Source organism: Mytilus galloprovincialis, chromosome 7 (genome assembly GCF_965363235.1).
Source record: "Mytilus galloprovincialis chromosome 7, xbMytGall1.hap1.1, whole genome shotgun sequence".
NCBI classification, from domain to species: domain Eukaryota; kingdom Metazoa; phylum Mollusca; class Bivalvia; order Mytilida; family Mytilidae; genus Mytilus; species Mytilus galloprovincialis.
Window position 1 is genome coordinate 97,494,633 of NC_134844.1, and position 18,058 is coordinate 97,512,690.

Below are 18,058 nucleotides of genomic sequence, written 5' to 3' on the forward strand. Positions count from 1 at the left end.
ACAAATCTTCATAGAACAGACTTTCAATACAAATTCAGTTATAATAAATGATACAGACAAAGCCTTTCAGCTTGTTCACTTTTCTCATCACTTGGCGTCCGTTGTTGTTAACTTTTACAAAAATCTTCTCTGAAACTACTAGGCCAAACTAAACCAAACTTGGCCACAATCATCATTGGGGTATCTAGTTTAAAAAATGTGTGGCGTGACCCGGCCAACCAACCAAGATGGCCGCCATGGCTAAAAATTGAACATAGGGGTAAAATGCAGTTTTTGGCTTATAACTCAAAAACCAAAGCATTTAGAGCAAATCTCACATGGGGGTAAAATTGTTAATCTGGTCAAGATCTATCTGCCCTGAAATTTTCAGATGAATCGGACAACCCGTTGTTGGGTTGCTGCCCCTGAATTGGTAATTTTAGGGAAATTTTGCTGTTTTTAGTTATTATCTTGAATATTATTATAGATAGAGATAAACTGTAAACAGCAATAATGTTCAGCAAAGTAAGATTTACAAATAAGTCAACATGACAAAAATGGTCAGTTGATCCCTTTAGGAGTTATTGCCCTTTAAAGTCAATTTTTAACCATTTTTCGTAAATTTTATATATCTTTTACAAAAATCTCCTCCTCTGAAACTGCTGTGCCAAATTAATCCAAACTTGGCCACAATCATCTTTAGGTATTTAGTTTAAAAAAATGTGTGGCGTGACCCGCCAAACCAACCAAGATGGCCGCCATGGCTAAAAATAGAACATAGGGGTAAAATGCAGTTTTTGGCTTATAACTCAAAAACCAAAGCATTTAGAGCAAATCTGACATGGGGTAAATTTGTTAATCAGGTCTTTCTGCCCTGAAATTTTGAGATGAATCGGAGAACCCGTTGATGGGTTGCTGTCCCTGAATTGGTAATTTTAAGGAAATTTTGCTGTTCTTGGTTATTATCTTGAATATTATTATAGATAGAGATAAACTGTAAACAGCAATAATGTACAGCAAAGTAAGATTTACAAATAAGTCAACATGACCAAAATGGTCAATGGACCCCCTAAGGAGTTATTGTCCTTTATAGTCAATTTTAAACAATTTTCATAAAATTTGTAAATTTTTACTACTGGTAACATTTTCCACAGAAACTACTGGACCAAGTTCACTATAGATAGTGATAATTGTAAGCAGCAAGAATTTTCAGTAAAGTAAGATGTACAAACATATCACCATCACCAAAACACACTTTTGTCATGAATCCATCTGCTTCATTGTTTAATATTCACATAGACCAAGGTGAGCGACACAGGCTCTTTAGAGCCTCTAGTTGGTTATTATCTTGAATATTATTATAGATAGAGATAAACTGTTAACAGCAATAATGTTCAGCAAAGTAAAATCTACAAATAAGTCAACATAACTAAAATGGTCAGTTGACCCCTTTAGGAGTTATTGCCCTTTATAGTCAATGTTTAACCATTTTTTTCGTAAATCTTAGTAATCTTTTACAAAAATCTTCTCTGAAACTATCAGGCCAAATTAAAACAAACTTGGCCGCAATCATCATGTGGGTATCTAGTTAAAAAAATGTGTGGCGTGACCCGGCCAACCATCCAAGATGGCCGCAATGGCTAAAAATAGAACATAGGGGTAAAATGCAGTTTTTGGCTTATAACTCAAAAACCAAAGCATTTAGAGCAAATCTGCAAGTGAGTAAAATTGTTATCAGGTAAAGATCTATCTGCCATGAAATTTTCAGATGGATCAGACAACCCGCTGTTACGTTGCTGCCCCTTAATTAGTCATTTTAAGGAAATTTTCCTGTTTTTTAATATTATCTTGAATATTATTATAAATAGAGATAAACTGTAAACAGCAACAATGTACAGCAAGGTAAGACCTAAAAATAAGTCAACATGACCAAAATGGTCAATTGACCCCATAAGGAGTTATTGTCCTTTATAGTCAATTTTTAACAATTTTCATAAAATTTGTAAATTTTAACTAACATTTTCGACTGAAACTTTAAGCCAAGTTCAATATAGATAGAAATAATTGTAAGCAGCAAGAATGTTCATTAAAGTAAGATGTACAAACACATTACCATCACCAAAACACAATTTTGTCATGAATTCAAATGCGTCTTTTGTTTAATATTCACATAGACCAAGGTGAGCGACACAGGCTCTTTGGAGCCTCTGGTTTTGATAAGATGTAGTCAGTAGAAGTTTTATCAAAACTATCGAAACCAATTGATTTGACCAGTTACCACCATGATTTAACTTTTCTATTTCTTTCAAAATGAATTCAGTTGGGTATACATTTACAATTAATTCTCCATAGGCCGTAATGGTAACGTTTTCCTCCGTTGCTCAGTCCATATCGTTTACTTGAACATGTATGATGGCTCATATCGAAGCTGATACATTTATACATGTCTGGTTAAATTTTCGGGGTGGCAAGTGAGATTACTTTTTTCGCAAATTGCTGGACCCCGGAAGATGGTGAAAAATGTCACTCTCCTCATGAAATAATCCCAAAATTCTGATCATAAAATTCAATAAAAAAATTGTCCTTTCTAATAATTTATTTCAGGTCAAATCTACATCTTTCTTTTCTCATCACATCAGCTCTATAAAACAGTTCTTATTGTTCATTTATGTCCATTTTTAAAATCACAGCATCCACAATTGTATGGCGGACTAATATTTTTTTTTAATTACGTCATCTGAGTTCCTCATCTCAAGGTCTATTAGGGATCCTGACCCATATTGAAATCAATACTTCTGATTTTTCCAAATATTTTTATGTGATCTTCATCGGTATAACATTCTGAATAAATCTGTGTATTTTTGTCCATTTCTGAAAAAAAATAAAGTTGTTTTAGCACTATAAGGCAATGACACTTTCGTCGCTATATTCATTTATTTTGAATACAATGTGTATGTATAATTAATTTCTTCCAGAATACATTCACTAGTCAAAACAAGGACAAAACTTCTGATTACAACCTTTAATTACAATACACAGACCCTGTTAAAGCATTCTATAAAATTTTCTTGTGTCTTAAAGTGCATTTTGGCAGAGAAATTATGCAAAAATGAAGATTTTATAAAAAAAACCAACACCAAAATAATTATTCTTACTAGTGGAAATCTGGTATTTAAAACTGTGGAAAGCACTCTAAACTACTGGGAAAGTCATCCTTATCATATAATTAGAGTGCAATATAGTGCAAATTTTCAAAACTTGTCCTTTCACATAATTCTATTTGAGAAAAAATGTTTTTAACATGTATTTCAGTGAAAACCTTTTATCAGTGAGAAATCCACATGAGGTTTTAAAGGAAACATTGTGACATCACATGTATTATGGCGTCATTAAATAATGACAGATCAAAATAGTGCTAAATATAGTTTGCAGTGTTACGTGAGAAACAGTTGCCGCAAGATTTAACTCGAAATATTGAGTCGAAACGATCTGTAACTAAGCCTTTCCATTCAATATCAAGACCATAGCAACAGTTTTCATATTTGCATATTTTTAACATACCGACTGTAATTTCAATTGCATAAATACCATAAATAAACAATTTAGAGCTTGCCTAACAAAACAAAATGCTTACCAGTTATTCAGGACTTTTTAAAACCTCTAGTTTGCCATCTCAGGTTAAAAAATAATGATATGTCTGGAACTGAAATAAGACAAAAAAAAATTACTCAGGCTGTGTTATCATTTGATTTAAATACATAAGTATTATTGAGAGAGAAAAATCTATTTCTTGAAAGTTTAATTACAAAGAAAGACAAATGCTTCTCCCTTGTGGCTTAGTAACCTTCATTTAAACCTTTTATATTAGAAGCAATGGGTAGTAGCTAACTAGCTTAATAGTTGAATCGGTGCAGAAATATTGTTTTCAAAAAGGTTTGACCCTCCCCCTTTTTCACTGAGAAATGACAATATCTTTTGTTTTGCTCAAGTGCATTAAAAATAATAATTCGTGATTTTCTTAAAACATGTACATGTGTTTTCTGTTTTTTTTGCATATATCTACTGACCAGGGGTCAAATCATTGGATAAAAGCACATGCGATGATGTATCTCACTTTACTCGTATGAAGTGTGTTATCTCCCATGATTATCAGGTATTCCTGTAGACCGAAGTGATAATTACATAACAAAGACTATATTGTGTCATGTTTACTTACAATTTAATAATATTTAAAAGTTATTTCTTGCCTTTTTCAATATAGTAAACAAATTCCTTTCGGATATCTCGGAAGTAAACAAAGTTATGATTGTGCCTAAAAAAAGTGTTCAGCCCCGTGCCAGTAACTGAGGCCAGTAATGCATTTTAAAAGCGAAAATTTCATTGAGTTTTTGCTGATCTTTATCAATAATATTTATCTTAAACCATTTATAATAACTAGGTATAAATAAAAAACTACTAACCATCATTTTCGGTGGTGTACAAGGTGAAATCATCCATAAATCAGCCTGAAAACTTCTGGAATTAAGCTTCTAATTTTGAAATCAATACTTCTGATTTTTCCAAATATTTTTATGTGATCTTCATCGGTATAACATTCTGAATAAATCTGTGTATTTTTGTCCATTTCTGAAAAAAAATAAAGTTGTTTTAGCACTATAAGGCAATGACACTTTCGTCGCTATATTCATTTATTTTGAATACAATGTGTATGTATAATTAATTTCTTCCAGAATACATTCACTAGTCAAAACAAGGACAAAACTTCTGATTATAACCTTTAATTACAATATACAGACCCTGTTAAAGCATTCTATAAAATTTTCTTGTGTCTTAAAGTGCATTTTGGCAGAGAAATTATGCAAAAATGAAGATTTTATAAAAAAAACCAACACCAAAATAATTATTCTTACTAGTGGAAATCTGGTATTTAAAACTGTGGAAAGCACTCTAAACTACTGGGAAAGTCATCCTTATCATATAATTAGAGTGCAATATAGTGCAAATTTTCAAAACTTGTCCTTTCACATAATTCTATTTGAGAAAAAATGTTTTTAACATGTATTTCAGTGAAAACCTTTTATCAGTGAGAAATCCACATGAGGTTTTAAAGGAAACATTGTGACATCACATGTATTATGGCGTCATTAAATAATGACAGATCAAAATAGTGCTAAATATAGTTTGCAGTGTTACGTGAGAAACAGTTGCCGCAAGATTTAACTCGAAATATTGAGTCGAAACGATCTGTAACTAAGCCTTTCCATTCAATATCAAGACCATAGCAACAGTTTTCATATTTGCATATTTTTAACATACCGACTGTAATTTCAATTGCATAAATACCATAAATAAACAATTTAGAGCTTGCCTAACAAAACAAAATGCTTACCAGTTATTCAGGACTTTTTAAAACCTCTAGTTTGCCATCTCAGGTTAAAAAATAATGATATGTCTGGAACTGAAATAAGACAAAAAAAAATTACTCAGGCTGTGTTATCATTTGATTTAAATACATAAGTATTATTGAGAGAGAAAAATCTATTTCTTGAAAGTTTAATTACAAAGAAAGACAAATGCTTCTCCCTTGTGGCTTAGTAACCTTCATTTAAACCTTTTATATTAGAAGCAATGGGTAGTAGCTAACTAGCTTAATAGTTGAATCGGTGCAGAAATATTGTTTTCAAAAAGGTTTGACCCTCCCCCTTTTTCACTGAGAAATGACAATATCTTTTGTTTTGCTCAAGTGCATTAAAAATAATAATTCGTGATTTTCTTAAAACATGTACATGTGTTTTCTGTTTTTTTGCATATATCTACTGACCAGGGGTCAAATCATTGGATAAAAGCACATGCGATGATGTATCTCACTTTACTCGTATGAAGTGTGTTATCTCCCATGATTATCAGGTATTCCTGTAGACCGAAGTGATAATTACATAACAAAGACTATATTGTGTCATGTTTACTTACAATTTAATAATATTTAAAAGTTATTTCTTGCCTTTTTCAATATAGTAAACAAATTCCTTTCGGATATCTCGGAAGTAAACAAAGTTATGATTGTGCCTAAAAAAAGTGTTCAGCCCCGTGCCAGTAACTGAGGCCAGTAATGCATTTTAAAAGCGAAAATTTCATTGAGTTTTTGCTGATCTTTATCAATAATATTTATCTTAAACCATTTATAATAACTAGGTATAAATAAAAAACTACTAACCATCATTTTCGGTGGTGTACAAGGTGAAATCATCCATAAATCAGCCTGAAAACTTCTGGAATTAAGCTTCTAATTTTGAAATCAATACTTCTGATTTTTCCAAATATTTTTATGTGATCTTCATCGGTATAACATTCTGAATAAATCTGTGTATTTTTGTCCATTTCTGAAAAAAAATAAAGTTGTTTTAGCACTATAAGGCAATGACACTTTCGTCGCTATATTCATTTATTTTGAATACAATGTGTATGTATAATTAATTTCTTCCAGAATACATTCACTAGTCAAAACAAGGACAAAACTTCTGATTATAACCTTTAATTACAATACACAGACCCTGTTAAAGCATTCTATAAAATTTTCTTGTGTCTTAAAGTGCATTTTGGCAGAGAAATTATGCAAAAATGAAGATTTTATAAAAAAAACCAACACCAAAATAATTATTCTTACTAGTGGAAATCTGGTATTTAAAACTGTGGAAAGCACTCTAAACTACTGGGAAAGTCATCCTTATCATATAATTAGAGTGCAATATAGTGCAAATTTTCAAAACTTGTCCTTTCACATAATTCTATTTGAGAAAAAATGTTTTTAACATGTATTTCAGTGAAAACCTTTTATCAGTGAGAAATCCACATGAGGTTTTAAAGGAAACATTGTGACATCACATGTATTATGGCGTCATTAAATAATGACAGATCAAAATAGTGCTAAATATAGTTTGCAGTGTTACGTGAGAAACAGTTGCCGCAAGATTTAACTCGAAATATTGAGTCGAAACGATCTGTAACTAAGCCTTTCCATTCAATATCAAGACCATAGCAACAGTTTTCATATTTGCATATTTTTAACATACCGACTGTAATTTCAATTGCATAAATACCATAAATAAACAATTTAGAGCTTGCCTAACAAAACAAAATGCTTACCAGTTATTCAGGACTTTTTAAAACCTCTAGTTTGCCATCTCAGGTTAAAAAATAATGATATGTCTGGAACTGAAATAAGACAAAAAAAAATTACTCAGGCTGTGTTATCATTTGATTTAAATACATAAGTATTATTGAGAGAGAAAAATCTATTTCTTGAAAGTTTAATTACAAAGAAAGACAAATGCTTCTCCCTTGTGGCTTAGTAACCTTCATTTAAACCTTTTATATTAGAAGCAATGGGTAGTAGCTAACTAGCTTAATAGTTGAATCGGTGCAGAAATATTGTTTTCAAAAAGGTTTGACCCTCCCCCTTTTTCACTGAGAAATGACAATATCTTTTGTTTTGCTCAAGTGCATTAAAAATAATAATTCGTGATTTTCTTAAAACATGTACATGTGTTTTCTGTTTTTTTGCATATATCTACTGACCAGGGGTCAAATCATTGGATAAAAGCACATGCGATGATGTATCTCACTTTACTCGTATGAAGTGTGTTATCTCCCATGATTATCAGGTATTCCTGTAGACCGAAGTGATAATTACATAACAAAGACTATATTGTGTCATGTTTACTTACAATTTAATAATATTTAAAAGTTATTTCTTGCCTTTTTCAATATAGTAAACAAATTCCTTTCGGATATCTCGGAAGTAAACAAAGTTATGATTGTGCCTAAAAAAAGTGTTCAGCCCCGTGCCAGTAACTGAGGCCAGTAATGCATTTTAAAAGCGAAAATTTCATTGAGTTTTTGCTGATCTTTATCAATAATATTTATCTTAAACCATTTATAATAACTAGGTATAAATAAAAAACTACTAACCATCATTTTCGGTGGTGTACAAGGTGAAATCATCCATAAATCAGCCTGAAAACTTCTGGAATTAAGCTTCTATATTGAAATCAATACTTCTGATTTTTCCAAATATTTTTATGTGATCTTCATCGGTATAACATTCTGAATAAATCTGTGTATTTTTGTCCATTTCTGAAAAAAAATAAAGTTGTTTTAGCACTATAAGGCAATGACACTTTCGTCGCTATATTCATTTATTTTGAATACAATGTGTATGTATAATTAATTTCTTCCAGAATACATTCACTAGTCAAAACAAGGACAAAACTTCTGATTATAACCTTTAATTACAATACACAGACCCTGTTAAAGCATTCTATAAAATTTTCTTGTGTCTTAAAGTGCATTTTGGCAGAGAAATTATGCAAAAATGAAGATTTTATAAAAAAAACCAACACCAAAATAATTATTCTTACTAGTGGAAATCTGGTATTTAAAACTGTGGAAAGCACTCTAAACTACTGGGAAAGTCATCCTTATCATATAATTAGAGTGCAATATAGTGCAAATTTTCAAAACTTGTCCTTTCACATAATTCTATTTGAGAAAAAATGTTTTTAACATGTATTTCAGTGAAAACCTTTTATCAGTGAGAAATCCACATGAGGTTTTAAAGGAAACATTGTGACATCACATGTATTATGGCGTCATTAAATAATGACAGATCAAAATAGTGCTAAATATAGTTTGCAGTGTTACGTGAGAAACAGTTGCCGCAAGATTTAACTCGAAATATTGAGTCGAAACGATCTGTAACTAAGCCTTTCCATTCAATATCAAGACCATAGCAACAGTTTTCATATTTGCATATTTTTAACATACCGACTGTAATTTCAATTGCATAAATACCATAAATAAACAATTTAGAGCTTGCCTAACAAAACAAAATGCTTACCAGTTATTTAGGACTTTTTAAAACCTCTAGTTTGCCATCTCAGGTTAAAAAATAATGATATGTCTGGAACTGAAATAAGACAAAAAAAAATTACTCAGGCTGTGTTATCATTTGATTTAAATACATAAGTATTATTGAGAGAGAAAAATCTATTTCTTGAAAGTTTAATTACAAAGAAAGACAAATGCTTCTCCCTTGTGGCTTAGTAACCTTCATTTAAACCTTTTATATTAGAAGCAATGGGTAGTAGCTAACTAGCTTAATAGTTGAATCGGTGCAGAAATATTGTTTTCAAAAAGGTTTGACCCTCCCCCTTTTTCACTGAGAAATGACAATATCTTTTGTTTTGCTCAAGTGCATTAAAAATAATAATTCGTGATTTTCTTAAAACATGTACATGTGTTTTCTGTTTTTTTGCATATATCTACTGACCAGGGGTCAAATCATTGGATAAAAGCACATGCGATGATGTATCTCACTTTACTCGTATGAAGTGTGTTATCTCCCATGATTATCAGGTATTCCTGTAGACCGAAGTGATAATTACATAACAAAGACTATATTGTGTCATGTTTACTTACAATTTAATAATATTTAAAAGTTATTTCTTGCCTTTTTCAATATAGTAAACAAATTCCTTTCGGATATCTCGGAAGTAAACAAAGTTATGATTGTGCCTAAAAAAAGTGTTCAGCCCCGTGCCAGTAACTGAGGCCAGTAATGCATTTTAAAAGCGAAAATTTCATTGAGTTTTTGCTGATCTTTATCAATAATATTTATCTTAAACCATTTATAATAACTAGGTATAAATAAAAAACTACTAACCATCATTTTCGGTGGTGTACAAGGTGAAATTATCCATAAATCAGCCTGAAAACTTCTGGAATTAAGCTTCTATATTGAAATCAATACTTCTGATTTTTCCAAATATTTTTATGTGATCTTCATCGGTATAACATTCTGAATAAATCTGTGTATTTTTGTCCATTTCTGAAAAAAAATAAAGTTGTTTTAGCACTATAAGGCAATGACACTTTCGTCGCTATATTCATTTATTTTGAATACAATGTGTATGTATAATTAATTTCTTCCAGAATACATTCACTAGTCAAAACAAGGACAAAACTTCTGATTATAACCTTTAATTACAATACACAGACCCTGTTAAAGCATTCTATAAAATTTTCTTGTGTCTTAAAGTGCATTTTGGCAGAGAAATTATGCAAAAATGAAGATTTTATAAAAAAAACCAACACCAAAATAATTATTCTTACTAGTGGAAATCTGGTATTTAAAACTGTGGAAAGCACTCTAAACTACTGGGAAAGTCATCCTTATCATATAATTAGAGTGCAATATAGTGCAAATTTTCAAAACTTGTCCTTTCACATAATTCTATTTGAGAAAAAATGTTTTTAACATGTATTTCAGTGAAAACCTTTTATCAGTGAGAAATCCACATGAGGTTTTAAAGGAAACATTGTGACATCACATGTATTATGGCGTCATTAAATAATGACAGATCAAAATAGTGCTAAATATAGTTTGCAGTGTTACGTGAGAAACAGTTGCCGCAAGATTTAACTCGAAATATTGAGTCGAAACGATCTGTAACTAAGCCTTTCCATTCAATATCAAGACCATAGCAACAGTTTTCATATTTGCATATTTTTAACATACCGACTGTAATTTCAATTGCATAAATACCATAAATAAACAATTTAGAGCTTGCCTAACAAAACAAAATGCTTACCAGTTATTTAGGACTTTTTAAAACCTCTAGTTTGCCATCTCAGGTTAAAAAATAATGATATGTCTGGAACTGAAATAAGACAAAAAAAAATTACTCAGGCTGTGTTATCATTTGATTTAAATACATAAGTATTATTGAGAGAGAAAAATCTATTTCTTGAAAGTTTAATTACAAAGAAAGACAAATGCTTCTCCCTTGTGGCTTAGTAACCTTCATTTAAACCTTTTATATTAGAAGCAATGGGTAGTAGCTAACTAGCTTAATAGTTGAATCGGTGCAGAAATATTGTTTTCAAAAAGGTTTGACCCTCCCCCTTTTTCACTGAGAAATGACAATATCTTTTGTTTTGCTCAAGTGCATTAAAAATAATAATTCGTGATTTTCTTAAAACATGTACATGTGTTTTCTGTTTTTTTGCATATATCTACTGACCAGGGGTCAAATCATTGGATAAAAGCACATGCGATGATGTATCTCACTTTACTCGTATGAAGTGTGTTATCTCCCATGATTATCAGGTATTCCTGTAGACCGAAGTGATAATTACATAACAAAGACTATATTGTGTCATGTTTACTTACAATTTAATAATATTTAAAAGTTATTTCTTGCCTTTTTCAATATAGTAAACAAATTCCTTTCGGATATCTCGGAAGTAAACAAAGTTATGATTGTGCCTAAAAAAAGTGTTCAGCCCCGTGCCAGTAACTGAGGCCAGTAATGCATTTTAAAAGCGAAAATTTCATTGAGTTTTTGCTGATCTTTATCAATAATATTTATCTTAAACCATTTATAATAACTAGGTATAAATAAAAAACTACTAACCATCATTTTCGGTGGTGTACAAGGTGAAATCATCCATAAATCAGCCTGAAAACTTCTGGAATTAAGCTTCTATATTGAAATCAATACTTCTGATTTTTCCAAATATTTTTATGTGATCTTCATCGGTATAACATTCTGAATAAATCTGTGTATTTTTGTCCATTTCTGAAAAAAAATAAAGTTGTTTTAGCACTATAAGGCAATGACACTTTCGTCGCTATATTCATTTATTTTGAATACAATGTGTATGTATAATTAATTTCTTCCAGAATACATTCACTAGTCAAAACAAGGACAAAACTTCTGATTATAACCTTTAATTACAATACACAGACCCTGTTAAAGCATTCTATAAAATTTTCTTGTGTCTTAAAGTGCATTTTGGCAGAGAAATTATGCAAAAATGAAGATTTTATAAAAAAAACCAACACCAAAATAATTATTCTTACTAGTGGAAATCTGGTATTTAAAACTGTGGAAAGCACTCTAAACTACTGGGAAAGTCATCCTTATCATATAATTAGAGTGCAATATAGTGCAAATTTTCAAAACTTGTCCTTTCACATAATTCTATTTGAGAAAAAATGTTTTTAACATGTATTTCAGTGAAAACCTTTTATCAGTGAGAAATCCACATGAGGTTTTAAAGGAAACATTGTGACATCACATGTATTATGGCGTCATTAAATAATGACAGATCAAAATAGTGCTAAATATAGTTTGCAGTGTTACGTGAGAAACAGTTGCCGCAAGATTTAACTCGAAATATTGAGTCGAAACGATCTGTAACTAAGCCTTTCCATTCAATATCAAGACCATAGCAACAGTTTTCATATTTGCATATTTTTAACATACCGACTGTAATTTCAATTGCATAAATACCATAAATAAACAATTTAGAGCTTGCCTAACAAAACAAAATGCTTACCAGTTATTCAGGACTTTTTAAAACCTCTAGTTTGCCATCTCAGGTTAAAAAATAATGATATGTCTGGAACTGAAATAAGACAAAAAAAAATTACTCAGGCTGTGTTATCATTTGATTTAAATACATAAGTATTATTGAGAGAGAAAAATCTATTTCTTGAAAGTTTAATTACAAAGAAAGACAAATGCTTCTCCCTTGTGGCTTAGTAACCTTCATTTAAGCCTTTTATATTAGAAGCAATGGGTAGTAGCTAACTAGCTTAATAGTCTATATCGGTGCAGAAATATTGTTTTCAAAAAGGTTTGACCCTCCCCCTTTTTCACTGAGAAATGACAATATCTTTTGTTTTGCTCAAGTGCATTAAAAATAATAATTCGTGATTTTCTTAAAACATGTACATGTGTTTTCTGTTTTTTTGCATATATCTACTGACCAGGGGTCAAATCATTGGATAAAAGCACATGCGATGATGTATCTCACTTTACTCGTATGAAGTGTGTTATCTCCCATGATTATCAGGTATTCCTGTAGACCGAAGTGATAATTACATAACAAAGACTATATTGTGTCATGTTTACTTACAATTTAATAATATTTAAAAGTTATTTCTTGCCTTTTTCAATATAGTAAACAAATTCCTTTCGGATATCTCGGAAGTAAACAAAGTTATGATTGTGCCTAAAAAAAGTGTTCAGCCCCGTGCCAGTAACTGAGGCCAGTAATGCATTTTAAAAGCGAAAATTTCATTGAGTTTTTGCTGATCTTTATCAATAATATTTATCTTAAACCATTTATAATAACTAGGTATAAATAAAAAACTACTAACCATCATTTTCGGTGGTGTACAAGGTGAAATCATCCATAAATCAGCCTGAAAACTTCTGGAATTAAGCTTCTAATTTGGGTATACATTTACAATTAATTCTCCATAGGCCGTAATGGTAACGTTTTCCTCCGTTGCTCAGTCCATATCGTTTACTTGAACATGTATGATGGCTCATATCGAAGCTGATACATTTATACATGTCTGGTTAAATTTTCGGGGTGGCAAGTGAGATTACTTTTTTCGCAAATTGCTGGACCCCGGAAGATGGTGAAAAATGTCACTCTCCTCATGAAATAATCCCAAAATTCTGATCATAAAATTCAATAAAAAAATTGTCCTTTCTAATAATTTATTTCAGGTCAAATCTACATCTTTCTTTTCTCATCACATCAGCTCTATAAAACAGTTCTTATTGTTCATTTATGTCCATTTTTAAAATCACAGCATCCACAATTGTATGGCGGACTAATATTTTTTTTTAATTACGTCATCTGAGTTCCTCATCTCAAGGTCTATTAGGGATCCTGACCCATATTGAAATCAATACTTCTGATTTTTCCAAATATTTTTATGTGATCTTCATCGGTATAACATTCTGAATAAATCTGTGTATTTTTGTCCATTTCTGAAAAAAAATAAAGTTGTTTTAGCACTATAAGGCAATGACACTTTCGTCGCTATATTCATTTATTTTGAATACAATGTGTATGTATAATTAATTTCTTCCAGAATACATTCACTAGTCAAAACAAGGACAAAACTTCTGATTATAACCTTTAATTACAATACACAGACCCTGTTAAAGCATTCTATAAAATTTTCTTGTGTCTTAAAGTGCATTTTGGCAGAGAAATTATGCAAAAATGAAGATTTTATAAAAAAAACCAACACCAAAATAATTATTCTTACTAGTGGAAATCTGGTATTTAAAACTGTGGAAAGCACTCTAAACTACTGGGAAAGTCATCCTTATCATATAATTAGAGTGCAATATAGTGCAAATTTTCAAAACTTGTCCTTTCACATAATTCTATTTGAGAAAAAATGTTTTTAACATGTATTTCAGTGAAAACCTTTTATCAGTGAGAAATCCACATGAGGTTTTAAAGGAAACATTGTGACATCACATGTATTATGGCGTCATTAAATAATGACAGATCAAAATAGTGCTAAATATAGTTTGCAGTGTTACGTGAGAAACAGTTGCCGCAAGATTTAACTCGAAATATTGAGTCGAAACGATCTGTAACTAAGCCTTTCCATTCAATATCAAGACCATAGCAACAGTTTTCATATTTGCATATTTTTAACATACCGACTGTAATTTCAATTGCATAAATACCATAAATAAACAATTTAGAGCTTGCCTAACAAAACAAAATGCTTACCAGTTATTCAGGACTTTTTAAAACCTCTAGTTTGCCATCTCAGGTTAAAAAATAATGATATGTCTGGAACTGAAATAAGACAAAAAAAAATTACTCAGGCTGTGTTATCATTTGATTTAAATACATAAGTATTATTGAGAGAGAAAAATCTATTTCTTGAAAGTTTAATTACAAAGAAAGACAAATGCTTCTCCCTTGTGGCTTAGTAACCTTCATTTAAACCTTTTATATTAGAAGCAATGGGTAGTAGCTAACTAGCTTAATAGTTGAATCGGTGCAGAAATATTGTTTTCAAAAAGGTTTGACCCTCCCCCTTTTTCACTGAGAAATGACAATATCTTTTGTTTTGCTCAAGTGCATTAAAAATAATAATTCGTGATTTTCTTAAAACATGTACATGTGTTTTCTGTTTTTTTGCATATATCTACTGACCAGGGGTCAAATCATTGGATAAAAGCACATGCGATGATGTATCTCACTTTACTCGTATGAAGTGTGTTATCTCCCATGATTATCAGGTATTCCTGTAGACCGAAGTGATAATTACATAACAAAGACTATATTGTGTCATGTTTACTTACAATTTAATAATATTTAAAAGTTATTTCTTGCCTTTTTCAATATAGTAAACAAATTCCTTTCGGATATCTCGGAAGTAAACAAAGTTATGATTGTGCCTAAAAAAAGTGTTCAGCCCCGTGCCAGTAACTGAGGCCAGTAATGCATTTTAAAAGCGAAAATTTCATTGAGTTTTTGCTGATCTTTATCAATAATATTTATCTTAAACCATTTATAATAACTAGGTATAAATAAAAAACTACTAACCATCATTTTCGGTGGTGTACAAGGTGAAATCATCCATAAATCAGCCTGAAAACTTCTGGAATTAAGCTTCTAATAATTGGGTATACATTTACAATTAATTCTCCATAGGCCGTAATGGTAACGTTTTCCTCCGTTGCTCAGTCCATATCGTTTACTTGAACATGTATGATGGCTCATATCGAAGCTGATACATTTATACATGTCTGGTTAAATTTTCGGGGTGGCAAGTGAGATTACTTTTTTCGCAAATTGCTGGACCCCGGAAGATGGTGAAAAATGTCACTCTCCTCATGAAATAATCCCAAAATTCTGATCATAAAATTCAATAAAAAAATTGTCCTTTCTAATAATTTATTTCAGGTCAAATCTACATCTTTCTTTTCTCATCACATCAGCTCTATAAAACAGTTCTTATTGTTCATTTATGTCCATTTTTAAAATCACAGCATCCACAATTGTATGGCGGACTAATATTTTTTTTTAATTACGTCATCTGAGTTCCTCATCTCAAGGTCTATTAGGGATCCTGACCCATATTGAAATCAATACTTCTGATTTTTCCAAATATTTTTATGTGATCTTCATCGGTATAACATTCTGAATAAATCTGTGTATTTTTGTCCATTTCTGAAAAAAAATAAAGTTGTTTTAGCACTATAAGGCAATGACACTTTCGTCGCTATATTCATTTATTTTGAATACAATGTGTATGTATAATTAATTTCTTCCAGAATACATTCACTAGTCAAAACAAGGACAAAACTTCTGATTATAACCTTTAATTACAATACACAGACCCTGTTAAAGCATTCTATAAAATTTTCTTGTGTCTTAAAGTGCATTTTGGCAGAGAAATTATGCAAAAATGAAGATTTTATAAAAAAAACCAACACCAAAATAATTATTCTTACTAGTGGAAATCTGGTATTTAAAACTGTGGAAAGCACTCTAAACTACTGGGAAAGTCATCCTTATCATATAATTAGAGTGCAATATAGTGCAAATTTTCAAAACTTGTCCTTTCACATAATTCTATTTGAGAAAAAATGTTTTTAACATGTATTTCAGTGAAAACCTTTTATCAGTGAGAAATCCACATGAGGTTTTAAAGGAAACATTGTGACATCACATGTATTATGGCGTCATTAAATAATGACAGATCAAAATAGTGCTAAATATAGTTTGCAGTGTTACGTGAGAAACAGTTGCCGCAAGATTTAACTCGAAATATTGAGTCGAAACGATCTGTAACTAAGCCTTTCCATTCAATATCAAGACCATAGCAACAGTTTTCATATTTGCATATTTTTAACATACCGACTGTAATTTCAATTGCATAAATACCATAAATAAACAATTTAGAGCTTGCCTAACAAAACAAAATGCTTACCAGTTATTTAGGACTTTTTAAAACCTCTAGTTTGCCATCTCAGGTTAAAAAATAATGATATGTCTGGAACTGAAATAAGACAAAAAAAAATTACTCAGGCTGTGTTATCATTTGATTTAAATACATAAGTATTATTGAGAGAGAAAAATCTATTTCTTGAAAGTTTAATTACAAAGAAAGACAAATGCTTCTCCCTTGTGGCTTAGTAACCTTCATTTAAACCTTTTATATTAGAAGCAATGGGTAGTAGCTAACTAGCTTAATAGTTGAATCGGTGCAGAAATATTGTTTTCAAAAAGGTTTGACCCTCCCCCTTTTTCACTGAGAAATGACAATATCTTTTGTTTTGCTCAAGTGCATTAAAAATAATAATTCGTGATTTTCTTAAAACATGTACATGTGTTTTCTGTTTTTTTGCATATATCTACTGACCAGGGGTCAAATCATTGGATAAAAGCACATGCGATGATGTATCTCACTTTACTCGTATGAAGTGTGTTATCTCCCATGATTATCAGGTATTCCTGTAGACCGAAGTGATAATTACATAACAAAGACTATATTGTGTCATGTTTACTTACAATTTAATAATATTTAAAAGTTATTTCTTGCCTTTTTCAATATAGTAAACAAATTCCTTTCGGATATCTCGGAAGTAAACAAAGTTATGATTGTGCCTAAAAAAAGTGTTCAGCCCCGTGCCAGTAACTGAGGCCAGTAATGCATTTTAAAAGCGAAAATTTCATTGAGTTTTTGCTGATCTTTATCAATAATATTTATCTTAAACCATTTATAATAACTAGGTATAAATAAAAAACTACTAACCATCATTTTCGGTGGTGTACAAGGTGAAATCATCCATAAATCAGCCTGAAAACTTCTGGAATTAAGCTTCTATATTGAAATCAATACTTCTGATTTTTCCAAATATTTTTATGTGATCTTCATCGGTATAACATTCTGAATAAATCTGTGTATTTTTGTCCATTTCTGAAAAAAAATAAAGTTGTTTTAGCACTATAAGGCAATGACACTTTCGTCGCTATATTCATTTATTTTGAATACAATGTGTATGTATAATTAATTTCTTCCAGAATACATTCACTAGTCAAAACAAGGACAAAACTTCTGATTATAACCTTTAATTACAATACACAGACCCTGTTAAAGCATTCTATAAAATTTTCTTGTGTCTTAAAGTGCATTTTGGCAGAGAAATTATGCAAAAATGAAGATTTTATAAAAAAA